General features: G+C 39.8%; 1 long non-coding RNA gene across 1 annotated transcript in view; it reads left to right on the top strand.

Moving 5' to 3' along the window:
- LOC123349986 overlaps positions 1 to 15,979 on the top strand; it is a 193,210-nt gene that overhangs the window by 122,349 nt on the left and 54,882 nt on the right. Inside the window, exon 4 of the long non-coding RNA XR_006573700.1 lies at positions 9,570 to 9,652. This is a non-coding gene — a long non-coding RNA (uncharacterized LOC123349986). The remainder of the gene's footprint in view (positions 1 to 9,569; positions 9,653 to 15,979) is intronic.

The raw sequence follows: 15,979 nt of genomic DNA, 5'->3' as shown, positions 1-15,979 counted from the left end.
GTACAGTGCCAAAAGTGAAATCCCTGCAAGCTGCATGGAAACTTTTTAAAGACACCATAATAGAGGCCCAACTTAAATGTATACCCCAAATTAAAAAACATAGTAAGAGAACTAAAAAAGTGCCACCATGATAAACAACAAAGTAAAAGAAGCAGTGAAAGGCAAAAAGGCATCCTTTAAAAAGTGAAAGTAAAATCCTAGTGAGGAAAACAGAAAGGAGCATAAACTCTGGCAAATGAAGTATAAAAATATAATTAGGAAGGCTGAAAATGAATTTGAAGAACAGCTAGCCAAAGACTCAAAAAGTAATAGCAAACATTTTTTTTAAATACATCAGAAGCAGGAAGCCTGCTAAACAACCAGTGGGGGCACTAGACAATCAAGATGCTAAAAGAGCACTCAAGGACAATAAGGCCGTTCAGAGAAACTAATGAATTCTTTGCATCAGTCTTCACGGTTGAGGATGTGAGGGAGATTCCTAAACCTGAGCCATTCTTTTTAGGTGACAAATCTGAGGAAATGTCCCAGATTGAAGTGTCATTAAAGGAGGTGTTGGAACAAATTGATAAAGTAAACAGTAATAAGTCACCAGGACCAGATGGTATTCACCCACAAGTTCTGAAGGAACTCAAATGTGAAATTGCAGAACTACTAATGTAGTCTGTAACCTATCATTTAATTCAGCTTCTGTACCAAATGACTGGAGGATAGCTAATGTGACGCCAATTTTTAAAAAGGGCTCCAGAGGTGACCCCGGCAATTACAGGCTGGTAAGCCTGACTTCAGTACCCAGCAAACTGGTTGAAACAAGAACAAAACTGTCAGACACATAGATTAACATAATTTGTTAGGGAAGAGTCATCATGGTTTTTGTAAAGGGAAATCATGCATCACCGACCTGTGAGAATTCTTTGAGGGGTCAACAAGCATGTGGACAAGAGGGAATCCAGTGGATATGGTATACTTAGATTTTCAGAAAGCCTTTGACAAGGTCCCTCACCAAAGGCTCTTAAGCAAAGTAAGCTGTCATGGGATAAGAGGGAAGGTACTCTCGTGGACTGGTAACTGGTTAAAAGATAGAAAAAAAAGGGTAGGAATAAATGGTCAGTTTTCAGAATGGAGAGAGGTAAATAGTGGTGTCTTCCAGGGGTCTGTACTGGGACCAGTCCTATTCAACATATTCATAAATGATCTGGGGAAAAGAGGTAAACAATGAGGTGGCAAAATTTGCAGATGATACACAACTACTCAAGATAGTTAAGTCCCAGGCAGACTGCAAAGAGCAGCAAAAGATCTCGCAACACTGGGGGCCTGGCAACAAAACGGCAGTTGAAATTCATTGTTGATAAATGCAAAGTAATGTATGTTGGAAAACATAATCTTAACTATACTTGTAAAATGATGGGGTCTAAATTAGCTGTTACCACTCAAGAAAGAGATCATGGAGTCATTGTGGATAGTTCTCTGAAAACATCCACTCAATGTGCAGTGGCAGTCAAAAAAGTGAACAGAATGCTGGGAATCATTAAGAAAGGGATAGATAATAAGAAAGAAAATACCATATTGCCTCTATATAAATCCATGGTACGCCCACATCTTGAATGCTGCACGGAGATGTGGTTGCCCCCGCTCAAAAAAGATATATTGAATTGGAAAAGGTTCAGAAAAGGGTAGCAAAAATGATAAGGGGTATGGAATGGCTTCCGTATCAGGAGAGATTAATAAAACTGGGACTTTTCAGCTTGGAAAAGAGATGACTAAGAGGAGATTCGATAAAGATCTATAAAATCATGACTGGTGTGGAGAAAGTAAATAAGGAAGTGTTATTTACTCCTTCTCATAACACAAGAACTAGGGGTCACCAAATGAAATTAATAGGCATCGGGTTTAAAAGAAACAAAAGGAAGTATTTTTTCACACAACACACAGTCAACCTATGGAACGCCTTGCCAGAGGATGTTGTGAAGGCCAAGACTATAACAGGGTTCAAAAAAGAACTAGATAAATGCATGGAGGATAGGTACATCAATGGTTATTATCCAGGATGGGCAGGGATGGTGTCCCTAGCGTCTATTTATCAGAAGCTGGGAATGACCGACATCATCGCTTGATGATTACCTGTTCTGTTAATTCCCTCTGGGGCCCCTGGCATTGGTCACTATCAGAAGACAGGATACTGGGCTAGATGGACCTTTGGTCTGACCCAGTATGGCCATTCTTATGCTCTTCTGTAAGTTAAACACCAAAGAGAATAATGTGAATAAAGATTCAAAAAAGTGAGAAACACCTTAGTGCTTCTGGAAAGACTGTGGTCCTGTTCTCAGCTCTGACTCTTGTCTGTAAACTGGGATGTTCTGAGGTATAATTAAGTTTGAAATCAAGATCCTCAATGGTAGGGGATTATATCAGTTCAAGATATAAATTTGATAATCAGTATTTAATGTCATCTTAAAAGAGAAATTTGTATCACCCTTTTCTTCCCATGACAAGTTTGTTATATTCTATTGAAGACTTTTAAGTTCACAAATTTGACATTATCTTGACCCTGGCCATTAGAAGTAAAAAGTCCATAAGGAGTTATGGAAGTCAGAAGGTATAGTTTCTGGAACTAAAACAGCATCTTCTGACCAGCAAGCATACTAGGGGAGTTGTACCAGTAATGTATAGCTGTCAAGGAAAAAAGGCTCTTGAGTGGTGTGAAATTTTAGCTGTTTAGTTAACCCGCGATTTTAGGTTCAGAGACTCTTGGCAGGAAGCCCAGACTTTTCGGACTGCTTCTGGCAGGTCTCTCAAATGCTTGCCTGCCTTCTCCTCTCTGTTTTACATAGATCTTTGTTGCAGAAGAGGAATGGCCTCATTTTTGAGGGTTGTGCTATACAGATTCACCATTTTCATTTGTACTTAATCTTCAAAAAATATTTTTTCCTCTTCAGTGGACACTGGAGAAATAAAAGAACACTGGCTTATCTTGGGGCGATATGGACAGCTAAAGTATTGAATGACAAAATTTCATGAAACTGGAATGATGTATTACTAGCTATTTGAACTGCAGTTTTGCTTCCTGGTATACTTACTTAATGGCAATAGAAAGCTAGCTTTTCTGATTGAACATCACCATTGCCCACACTTCCCAGCAAAGGGAAGGTCTATTGGGGGCAGGCCAGAGGTGAGAGAGGGTGTGATGGGGACAGGAAAGGGCAGGCTCTGCAGGAGATCTTTACTAGCCTAATGGCCCTAAAAGGTCACTGCATTGTGATATAAGCCACAGCAAGCCTAACCTACCTTTGCCTTTCTCCACTGAGGTCTGCTTCAGCACAGCAGAGGACTGAGGGCTGCTGTGTACACAGATCAATGTTTCTTTCTTTATTTTAGGATGCAAATAAGTCAGACAGATATCAGCAACACCCAAGCAACTAGGCCACTTATTACCAATTAACGAACAAAGAATGCCTCTGAGATGTAAGAATTGCTATTCAGTCCCTTCTTCATTTTTTAATATTTATTGACAAACTGATTATTTTCATAAGCACGACATCTGATTACACATTGGAAGAGCAGCAGCAGCAGTCTTCAGCGCACTTTCATCATTCATATTCTGTAAATATGCCCCCCTTCCCTTTCACACACACACCTTAAATAGTAATATTAAAGAAAATACTTAGGGTTCATGCAGATCTGCTGTTTGTAGATTATTAGAAAGCACTAATTACAATGATTGCAATACCAGCTCACATAACATTCAGAACTGGATCACCTTAAATTTTTAAATAATTATAGGGCTTCTTTTCAAAGGCCTTTTTGGAGATCCAGCCTGACAATTTTTTAATGGATTCTAGTCAGCCTATGCATTTCAGTCCCCAAAATACTCTCCCACAAGAAGTGCATTAGTCTACTGAACTAGAACTGATTTATGGCATGCTGTGAAGCCATTACTGTAAGTGAGGAGCAAACATTTGTTCCTATAACTCATTGACATTTACAGAATCACCAGCTTTTAGTAACAAAAAATCCACTTATCCTTTCACACTATGGCTCTAAGAAACATGATGCTAGTGCAGCCTCCTCAGCTTAACTGAGTGAAGACTGGGCACTACAGCTCTTTCCAGGGCATACTCTTCTGGAGAGGATGAAGAGCAAGAACAGTATTCTGTTGAAATTACTCTAGTCATCTTTTTGTATTAAGCCATGGTTTCCAAATATCCCTTCTGATGAAAACCCTTCTGATGTTACCTCACTCACCTTGTCTTTCTAATATCCTGGGACTGATATGACTACAATTACACTGCAGACATGTATAGAGAAGTGCAAGCGACCCTTATATTAACATTGGATAGTGTTTTCCATTTTTAAAACTCCTGCAATTGTTTTTGGAAGTGTTCCACTATTGCCAAGATTTGCCATGAGACTTTGAAGTTTGGCAGGGGGTGGTTAGGGTGGTGCCTTTTGTTGGCCTCATGAAAATCCATTCCGAATGGCAGATTCAATAGCTATCAAAAGTAGTTATTTCCAGGATGTGGTTTGCCTGTTACAGCTTGGTTTTCGATTGCTGCCAAAATCCCTTAACATTCTACGGCACTGTGCAGGTACCATCCTGGTGTCTCACCTCAGCAGTTTACACTGAGTCAAGATGGGATAAAAATTAAATGATTCCTGCTCTGTTCAGTATTATTTTGCCTAGGGGAAGATATTCTGCACATTGAGAACCAGGGGTGAAATCTTGGCCCCACTGATGCCAATAGCAAAACTCCCATTGACTTCAACAGGGCCAGGATTTCATCCCAGGACAGAATGAATTCTAGACTTATTTCTTCTGATTGATGCTACTAATTATGTATGCTGCACCAGCTTTATTATTAAGAAGTCTCTTACCCCACTGAGAAGCTACACAAGCTGGGAACTCAAGCCTCTAACACTGCAGACCCATCCATTAGCTACACTATCTTTCAGAAAGAACCTGCATATCTTTGCCTTTGGCTATGCTGGATACAATGGAGCAACTCAGACCCAGGTCTTCCTCTACTTGTTCGTTCACATAGGATAACAACCTTCTTCTGCTGCCAGCCAGTGTAGTTAGTCTTGTGGTAAAAGTGTTTTTCTCCCTTTTCCTTCTAACTTTTCATATGATCCTAATAATTTATCCCCTTCCACCATTTCTCCTCACCCAACCCCCGCCCTACCATGGTTTTAAAAAAAATTGTTTAAAATAAGTAAACATAAAAATATCCACACCACCACACATGCACGTGAACTCATGAGTTGCATCTGTTTCTGCCCTCTTTCCTATTGCCTCCTGATTTGGGCTCAGGTGACTTGGCTCCACACTGTTTGTGTCTATTTTATTTCTCTCTGAAGTGCCTAGAACCATTCTGTGGCACCTTATAGACTAACAGACGTTTTGCAGCATGAGCTTTCATGGGTGAATACCCACTTCTTCGGATGCAAAACGTCTGTTAGTCTATAAGGTGCCACAGGATTCTTTGCTGCTTTTACAGAACAAGACTAACACGGCTACCCCTCTGATACTAGAACCATTCTGGGCACCATAAAATAACCAAGGAAGAAACACTTTCCTTTATCTCCCCATTCACTTTTTATTGCCATTTGTCTATGACTTGTGCCGCAGCTGTCAATTTGCAGGCAACAGCATATGAATGATATTTGGTGGAAACTTTCCCAGAAAAAAAAGTAAAAAATTTTAAGAAGCTGAGACCAACATCTTGCGTGTATAAAATTTTCCTACTTTTGATGGTGAATACAACCAAAGCAATAAAGAATATTTGCTCTATTTTCTCCTTAAGAAAGTAAGAAGAAAAAGAAGAAGAAATTGGCAGACCTGGAACGTAAGCTGGCACTTGTACGTTCAGGCACCATTGTCAAACACGGTATCTATGCCAATCTGCTGGTGCTTGCCAATTTTGAGAAAAACAGTGATACTGTTGAACATCAAGGGCCCATTGTCCCATCACCTTCCTTTTCCCTCTCTCATTACTCTAACGATTGAGCTGTTCAAAGACCACAGGGCTACTGTAGAACTAACACAAATTAGCTGAAAGTGGCATAATCTGTGCCCATCTGATTCTAATTCAAACAATTTACTACCCATTTGTGGGAATCTGATTGTGACTCTGAGTCGGGGGATGGAAAGCGAGGCTTGTGTCTTGGACTTAAGCCCTGAGCAAACTAATGAAAGAGATTATAATAAGAGAGATGGGGATACTGGTTCAGATAAAACAGGAACTCTACCTTCTTTCTCTGTCCCACAGTTGGCATCCATGTTTATGATCAAATTCAAATGGAACCTTTTTAGAGGTTCTAATGTGGTTGGTAACTTTTCCTCTTCTTCATTTTTGGGGTTCTGGCCAAGAGGGAAGCCAGTACTATCAGAATTGTCCCATAAAAGGTTGTTTTCACAGCATTTCTAGCTGGCAAAAGAAATGGAATCACCGAAAATATCACGATGAAACCCCTTACAAAATTTTCAGCTCATTTTCACTGAAGCAAGAAGCACAGATAGTTTGGATAAGTTTTGAATAGGTTTAGAGTTTGGTTTAAGTGCTTAGCCAAGGCATAGCCAAACACCTCAGTTTTGCAAAATTAGACCTATGTATTTATTATATTTTGTTCCAATTGATAACTCTTGGAACTTCCTGTCACATGATTATTGGGGATCCCAGCCAAAATTTAAATTTCATACCGTAAATAATTTCACTTTTGCCACCTGCATGACACACACCATTTGACATTTTAACAGCTGAAATACAAACTACTACACAAGAATTCTTTGTAGGAAAAAAAAGATACCTTAGTGGTTCAGTAGGGACAGTGTAGTAGGCCTTTCTAATTTAAAAACAAAAAAAATAGGATACACAATCAGACCTGTGGATGGATTTCATGAGCTAAAAGGTCTTTCCATCTCTAACGTCTATAATCTGTTTATACCACAAAGCAAGTGAACAGCGTGGGCTAGGCAGCATGTTGTGTGTCCCCTTTTGTGCCTGATCCACAGAGTATGAGTCTGTTACAGGCCTCACTTTCAAATCCCAGCTCTTTAACTCAAGTGGTAGAGATTCATGTTTTACTCAGGATGTCCCCAGTCCAATCCTTGGTGTTAGCCAAGATGATGGCCAGCAACCAAGATTAGCTAATTTGCTTTAGTTCAGCACAGGTAACACAATCTGCTCAGGGAGTGTTAGGGATCATGACTACAATGCAACAATGAGTTGAGTGGTGCAAATATCACAATGCATGCCAATACTACCAATCCCTTACCTTCATGAACTCCAAATTCACTCACGCTATTTTTTAAACCAAGAAACTCGCTGAACATTTAGGGAACATTTTGGAGGGCTAATTAGGATTACAGCTCATATGTCTACACCTAGTCCAACAATCCATACAGTGCAACACAGTGACAAATATGTAATTGAGGTGGAGGGGCGAATAAGACACTGATCCTGCTTAATATAGCTAAGGGCTTGTCTACACAGAGACACTCAGGAACATTAATGCAAATTAACTAAAGGAGTGATTTTAAAATGGATTAGTTAACTGCATTAAACCCCATGTGGTCACTTTGATTCAAAATTAAAGAGGGCTTAATTCACTTTATCTTAATTAACTTTGGAAGTGAACTAAACTCAGTTAAATTAAGGACACTTTAATTATGAGTTAGAGCGTCCATGCATGTCAATGCAGTTTAACTAATCCACTTTAAATTCACATCATTAGTAAATTTGGATTAATTTTCCTGAGTGTCCCCATGTAGACAAACCCTGGGTTGAGCTGATGTGAAGCAAGGAATTGTATTTACAGATACATGGGCCATAGTCAAATCAGTGATTGCTGAGCTTCTTGTTTGATAGCTCTGTTCCTCTAGCTCTAAAATAAGAACCATTTCAGAGGCAAAATGGAAACCAAACTTCCATATGGCACAAGGCTAGATAATATTTACCTCTCAATAGCCCTTTGAAACATTATGCTATGTTCTATCTCACTGAAGAGTGTAAGATTCAGAACGCACGACATATTGGCCTGTTTTTTTAAGAGGCTGATGTATGTTGCGGGCACTCAACATGTTTTTAATCTGACTATACATTAAATGCACATTTACGTTGCTAAGCAAAAATGCTAATTATTCACAATAATTGACCAACGAGCTCTCAGCCATGCCTTCATCATCTCTTACATTATCCCTTTCTTCACCTACAACATTAAACCCAAATACCTTTTATCAAATAATCAGCAAATCCAACTACTGCCTCCCAGAAACTCTTTAGTACTGCTGGGTAGCCAGTTACTATCGAACCAGTTATGTGTGCACCAGATAGACAAAAGTCTGCATGTGTTATTGACAGTCATTCTCTTGAACATGTTACATTTTCTTTCCTTGACTGAGGGAGGGAGATGTAATTCCAGTAGATGTTGATATTCTGATTTCTCATAGCTTATCTCCCTGGATAGTCATTTACATCCATGCAAAGTAACTGGGGAGTTGGTATAAAATGCTACCATTTTAATTTGGTAAAATTTTATACCCACTTTGAATTTGCTTTGCAATGGTGTAAAGGAATAGACAGGAAGCATAGTGACAGACAATCAGGCCTTAAAAGGCAACTTTTCCCCGCTACAACTCTTGTTTGCATTTCCTACACAACCTCCATTGAACTTCTACACATATTCTAAATATGGGAAGGTTTACCTTCCTGCTGTGCCGGCAATGCTGAAAGATGATGAAACACTCCAATTCCAATCCTATGGAGCGATTAAGGTGATAATTTCCTCAGGTATGAAACACTTGACCAAGGTGCCAGATAGCTCTTGCTAAGGTATTATTAGCAATTATTGTGGAATTCAGTAGACATGACTGGCTAGGCATCTCGATCTCTGCAGTTAACCTAGCTAGGTTAGAATCTGTTATTTATGGTGATTATCAACTGCTGCCATTCTTGTAAATGGCAATAGGTTAGTGTTTTGATAATAATTAAGGCTTCCATTATGAGACAAAAAAATTGACTCCTCTCTTTTGAAACAGGAGGTGGCATAAGAATTTGCAGGACTCTGAAGAAATTATTGCCAGAAAGAAACTATGATGTATCGTTTTTTCATTTTCTATATTCTGAAGCTGCATTTCTTTTCTATGGCCTCCTATATATGTTGCAGCACTAAAGCTAATTTCCCTAATGCCTTCTCTTAAGGAGTTCATTAGAAAGCTGTTAGTGAAGTTTTGTATCTCTCTATCACTGCTGCATTCCAGACTCAGACGGATAATACATACAAGAGTCTGAAATATGGGGAAAAAATTAGATATGCAAAGTATATAAACTTTGTATCCTTTCCTGTCTTTTTTATTGCATTGCATGAGTAAAGCCCCTTGATGTTTGAACATATACACTATTTTATTTTTTAATAATGCAACCTAAATGTCACAGATGTCTTACAAAGCTTTTAGTTATAAAATTTATTAGGTAGAGATATGCTAAATTACTCCCAGAAGAGTTGGATATTGCTGAAAAATCAGAAAACCAATGAAACATGGGTCGTGGAACTCCTGCTATTTATTCACCAAACAGATTCAGACTGAAGACATGCCATCCTTAGATACTACAGAGAAAAGGACTGAAAAGGCTGGATGCTGTGCTGTGTAAAATATACTGTAAGTGAAAGATTTTTTTTATGGTAAAGCTGTTATCAGACTGTCAGGCTTTGATTCAGATAGTTTTGGCTGGTGCCAACAGTGTAAGGGTTTTTCTATTGTACTGTTCAGCAATATTAGGGCCCTCCATCAAATAGCTCAGAGAGGCATCATATTAATGTGGCTTGATGAGAATGGGTAAAATGAAAATGTTTCAGATGGCCACCACCAAGTCATACAGCATCTTCTCACCCTTTCTTCTGTCTGTGAAGTAAGATTTGTATGGACTGAGGGGTAAAAGATGGTGTAATTTGGAAATTATTGAATCTTTTAAGGGGCACAGCATGGCTTGAAGTACATAGCCCATGGGCAAAAGGCAAAGTAAAGATGCTCCCCATTGCATACCCACCTTGAGTGGCCTCCTGGGACCTTTCCTGGCATGGAGGAGGGGACAGAAGATGCTGGGTGCCCACAGTCCCAGAGCAAGGGAGCAGAGCCTTGGTTGCGCCCCATCTCCCCCAGTGTACTGTACACTGCACTGACACAGTGCAGGAGAGTAGCAGTCTGGCACTGGGAAGGGCCTTTTATCAGTAGCAAATTACTTACTCCTGGGACCATAATTCCTTTACTGGAATCTGAGTCATGATTACTTCTCCGAACTGCTGCAGACTGAACTGTGCACCACTCAAAAGCACAATCTGGTCCCAAATCGATAAGCAGGAGAACCACAGTTAAAGTACTGCCTACGTGCCTTTCACATGGAAATCCTGTTACACCACAAATCCAGGAGACAGCCCTAGTCCCCAGTCCTGTGAAGAGTCGAACCCACTGGAAAGAGCTCCACTGAAGTCAATGAAAATTCACTAAGTATGAGTTAAACTAAGCATGTGCATGAGTCTTTGCTGCATCAGGGCTTGAGTGATAATTTTACAATTTGCAAAGAGCTTAGAAAAAAGATATTTGTTCTTTAAAAGCTGAGAAGTCAGAAACTTAAATAACACAGACAAAAACTGTGAACACTCATTATAGCTAAGTTCTAGAACTTTGAAAAAAGTCTTCAGATTTCTAATATCAAATTCCTACCTCTCAAAGACACTTCCCCCCTGCAAAACAAACAAAAAAAACAATTTCAAAACCTATAGAACATTTTGTAAGCAGAAGGCCTAAAATTAATTTAGAATTTGGAGCTGAGGGAATTAAGCAGGTAGATTTTTTTTTATTTGAAAACATAATGAGTAGGTAAAATAGGATCATAGGGAGCAACTCCACAAACCCAAATTACAATCTAAAGATGTGAAAGAATCTGTTTGCGTAGGTAAAGATTTTCAATATTTATTTACCATTTATTGGGTTGCTAACATTTTTTATTTCCAGGAATGCTACATCACTTCTAGATGAAGGCATTGCCCAGCATGGCATGCCACTACCAGAAAATGCTGATTTACTGGCAATGGAGCCTCAGAGTCTGAACACATCAAATAGTCTGGCATGGAGAATGGAAGTGTATGGGCATTAATGATGTACTTGAGTTTAGATGTAGTTGCCAGGAAACTGTACTCACCAATTTCTAGTTCTGGACTACCTTTCACTTTAATGGGAGTAGCATCATTACAAAAAAAGGAACTCATATTAGTATATAGGATATATAGCCTTAGTAAAATAAATTCAAGCTGAGAAACAAAATTATAGATGGAAGTATATTAAGAGTTAATATTGTCACGGTGAGGGTGTCCTTAACTCACTCCTTGTGAGATCTTATACCAGTGTTTAATTGAGCGATTAATCAGCCAGCATTCAATTGCAGTCTCCCAGTCATTCATAGTGAGACAGATTGAGAACTCAGTAATTTGGTTATTAAAAAATCTTACAAACCCTGTTAACACGTTGTAGGCCAGTGTAAGCACATGTGGAAAATGATTAAGATCTGTGAATGGATCCACTTTTCTGGTATGCCATAATTCTCTGTTCTACTACATTTCCCTTCAATTCCTATGTTAATCTTTTCCAGCCTAGTTAAACTTTTTCAAAGCAATAGTTTGAAAAGAAAAGATGGCTCAAAACTACAAACCATTCCCCACCCTCTTGTGTTTGTTAATCTCCTGGATTCACAGTAAGACTAGAAACCCCCTTGGTCACCCAAATTGACATTAACTAGTTCAAAACTTCTGTACAAGTGGAAGAGGTGAAGCTAGCGGGATGATGAGGAGGAAATGAGGGATATAGTTCCCAGCGTTCCTCATTTACCATACCCATTCTTCTTCATCCCTGCTACTAATTTACAAGCCATTTAAACAGCTGAGGGGGCAGTTCTGCTTTCTGTTTAAGAGCACCCTTCAAAATCCATTTTCTTTCTGCAAAGTTATACAAAAATTTAGCAAACTCCCTGGCATAGATTTAGCCTTCTTTTGTTTTTTCATTGTAAAATACACCACAGTCACCTTGGGGTTCTCTCCAGGAGGTGGGACTTGCTCGCTCTTCTCTTTTACCTAGACATGGACTTCAACTACAAGAGGTCAGTTCTGCAAATTATTTTTTCCACAGCTCAGGGGGGTTCAGATCCCAGGTTTTGGTTCAGCCCCTGATGGACACAGAGGCCTGGTGGAATGCGATCTAGAGCTGAACCTTCCCAACATTGTAAGGTGCTCATACCTGGTGTTTTGGTCACCCTTGTTTTTTTCTCTTATCTCTCCGTCTCCTTCCTGTGTTGTTTTATCACTAATCCCCTTCTATTCTGCATCTTACTTCCGTCCTTTCCATTTTTCTCCTTTAGCCCGTTTATATACCCCTCTCCTCTTCAGGGCTTCCTCTAGAAGCTTTCTAGTATTAGTACATATAAACCAAAGTGGAAACTCTGGGAAAAGACCATGGGTTTGCTTTCCCTTTTCTCTATTTCATGCTGCAGCTTTTTACATCTTGACTGAAATCCTCTGCTCTGCCCCCCAGGAAGTCCAGCACAGAATGCACAGCCCAGGGGGAGACTGACAAAATCATTTTTAATCTACCTTTGATTCTTGTTTGTACATGAACGGCTTCACAGCCTTAAGCAGCTCAAGTACCTGATGGTACAAAACACTACAGTCCCACCATAGCACATGACCTGAGCTGGGGCTTGCAATGGGGACCAGCATGGGGCTGCTCATGGTGGCACCAGAGGAATTCTCTTCCAGTCCCTTGTGGTACAGCAGTAGAGTACAGGAATCAGTCTGGAGGGTGGGACAGAATCCACCCCTTATATCCAAAGAAATATCTCTGTCTCCTAAAGCTGACTGATCTTTGTTGTAGCCTACAGACATATGCTTTTCCATTTTGATTGTCCTAGCTGGAGGTATCATCTGGAGGCCAGCTCCCTGTCTGCCTTGCATCTGAGTTTAAAGAGACAGGGATCATATATCCTTATACTCAACATTAATCAGTCAATAGCTCATATCTGATATAGAGTAGAACTTATGGCAGTCTGCCTCACTCCCCTAGAGTCACCAGAACAGTATTGCATTACCACCCTAAGTGTTAAAAAAAAAAGATGAGTCAGACCCTAAATCGTTATGAGACAGAGCATAAAAATAATGAGATTTTAAAAATAATACATGTAGAGTTCTTTTTATTTGCCTTCTGGCCTCTGAACCTTAGGGGTCATGTTTTCAAGCTTATCTCTGCAACCACAGAGGCTAGAAACTTACTCTTTTATAAAGTGACAGCTGAGATTCTGTTCTATCCACGTGACTGCAAAGTCTAGCACTTTTAGCAAAACACCAGATATAATGAGATTTGGCAACATTGCCATATGTTCCCTGAAGCAGGCTGCAGCCCTTAAACCAGCTTTTCGCAGCTGGCTCCTTTAAATTAACTCACTCAGTTCTATCCCGACTGGCAATGAAGTGTTTCAAACTAACAGAACTCAAAGCAACACCTTCATAACAAAGTCCTTCCCTCCCAGGCATCCTCCAATCATCTTCTGTCACCTGGAAGCCAGGTCAAAGCTCTTCAGCTCCTCTTTCCTAGGCTGGGAGAGGTCAGTGGGCAAGAAAATCTTTTCTTTAAGGTCTCTCCATTAGGAAGGAAGAGGCAGATTATATGCTACTTCCCAGAGCTTGTTCTGGTTGGCTGAGAGAAAGGGAGCTTTGCCCCACCTTACATTACACTGCTTTTGGTCCTGTAGCCTAAATAAACAGTAGCATGGATAGTTCCACAAACACTTACTATTCCCCTGGGACCACTTCCTGTCTCCCAGCATCTGCTTCTGACATTCCCTAGGTCATGGTCTGCCCTCAAACTCCTGGAATGGGATAGTCTGTCTCCCTCTGGCCTTAAAGGAATGGTTTACCCAGTACAGTCTTGTCCCTCTATGTTACTCGTAGGTGTAAGAGGCTGAGTAGGAAGCTTTTAAATCTCCAGCAGCTGCTTCACAGTATATTCCTCAGCTCCCTTGTGATCTTGGCCCACTTCCCCAAATCTTAAGACTGGAATCTCCTCATTCACTTGCCCTCTCACTTTGTCCCGAAGTTAGGCCCATTGGAATAGAGGCAGAAAGGAAAATAATAGTAACCTTTGCGGACTGCCCAACCTAGCAGCTGAAAAACTCTTCTGCATCTGTTGCTTTGTTTGGACCTCTCTTTCACACAGTGACTTCATATGAAACTGTTAACTATCAGTGGTAATATTTATAAGCTGATTTACTCATGTACTTGCAGCATTTACACCCTTCCATCTTCTCAACTAGGATATAACTAGGTAGGATATACGAGGTAGAAATATTCAGTTGTCTTTATATTCTTTTTGCTAGCTCTTATTGCAAGAACTATGTTGCCCTGTTACTAACAACTATTACCCTAATGGTTTTAAAGCTTTTAACCTCAGATGACAAGAAAAGGTTAAGAGGATTCAGCTAACAAACCCTGGAAAATGATTCTTCTCTGTTTTCAATCAAACACAGACCATGGCCGTGTTCTCCTAGGTTTCTAAAACCTTTATTGTGTATTAAAGTGGGGGAAAAGGTAAATAAAACAACACTCCGACATTCACCTCTCAGCCAAAATAGAAAAGGAAGGTCCTTTTGTTCCTTGGCAAATTGAACATTGATGTGTGGTCACTGGGTCACAGTGAGCTCTTGAGAAAAATCAATACAATTGACTTCCCAGGATTTTCTAGGCCTCAGTCTCCAATGGCAGCCAAAAATCAAGTCTATGTTGGCTCTTTACTATGAGGAACATCCAGATATAAAAGAATATGTTGACACTTCTTCTATTTAACCTGACAAATCATCATTCAAAGTGTGTAGTCAAACAATGAAAATCAGAGAACTAGCAGTGAAAGCTTCAGACAGTGCGTGATCTCACCAATACAATTAGATGGAAAATGTGTGGTCTCTTTTTTTCCTCTGAAGCAAACATCCTAGAAGTATTCTAAGAAATTGGTTTATAGCTGTTTCACTTGCACTCTGGGATTTTTTAAAGCTGTAGATTGTCTTTGAAGCCTTTCAAAATAAAAGCTACTGGGAAAATGTTAAGAACTGAAACACAGGAAAAAAGGTGAGAAAATCCAGAATACAGTAAAATTAATATAAGTGAAAGTTAACTGGCATAGTTATCAAATATTTTAAAGAATCCATTTACTCAATAATTTTTCCCTGATGTAATTTACCCATGAAGCACACTGTAGATCCAAAGAATATCAAAATAACTGTAAATATATTTTAGGCTAGATTATAACTTTGGCTATATGCCCAGGCATAGGAGTAAGAGCTCCTTTTGTCTTCTGCATGGGCTACCTGGACCTTGAGATTGGGCACAATGGAGTAAAGATTGCATTATGCATGCTGATAGCCTTTATCCCAGCGGACACAGCATGGGAAGGACAGGGAATGGGGTGAACCCAGGCTCTGCTCCCAGAATGCATCGACCAGCAGCGCTGAGCCCACACACCAGGAGTAGTAATTTACTGCTCGTATAAGCCAGCTGTCACAAGCGGGAGAGAGGGAGTTGTGATTTCTGTACGACATTCCCTTCCCTATGCAGCTCCTAGGCTGGTACACCTATGCACCACACCTCACAATGGGCTATGCCTTTGGGCAATCAAGCCCTCTTCACATGTTCTTTATTTACTAATATTATATTATTATAATCATTACATTATTACACTATTGTTATTCAAATCTAGCTACCTTAAATCAGGAGTGTAAAGTAGAGCAGAATAAAATGTCTGTCAATTAGCTTACAACTAGAGAACTTGGTGGAAGAGAGTTCTTTGCAGATTTCTTTAGCATTTGCAAAGTTTCAGTTTTATACAATTTTCACTGAGCCAGTCAGAAGTTAGAACCCATTACCGGCTGCTGTGATGTCATAAGAACATAAG

Source organism: Mauremys mutica, chromosome 1 (assembly GCF_020497125.1).
Source record: "Mauremys mutica isolate MM-2020 ecotype Southern chromosome 1, ASM2049712v1, whole genome shotgun sequence".
NCBI lineage: Eukaryota > Metazoa > Chordata > Testudines > Geoemydidae > Mauremys > Mauremys mutica.
Note: the sequence above shows the minus strand (reverse complement) of the source record. Positions and strands in the feature narration are given on the sequence as shown.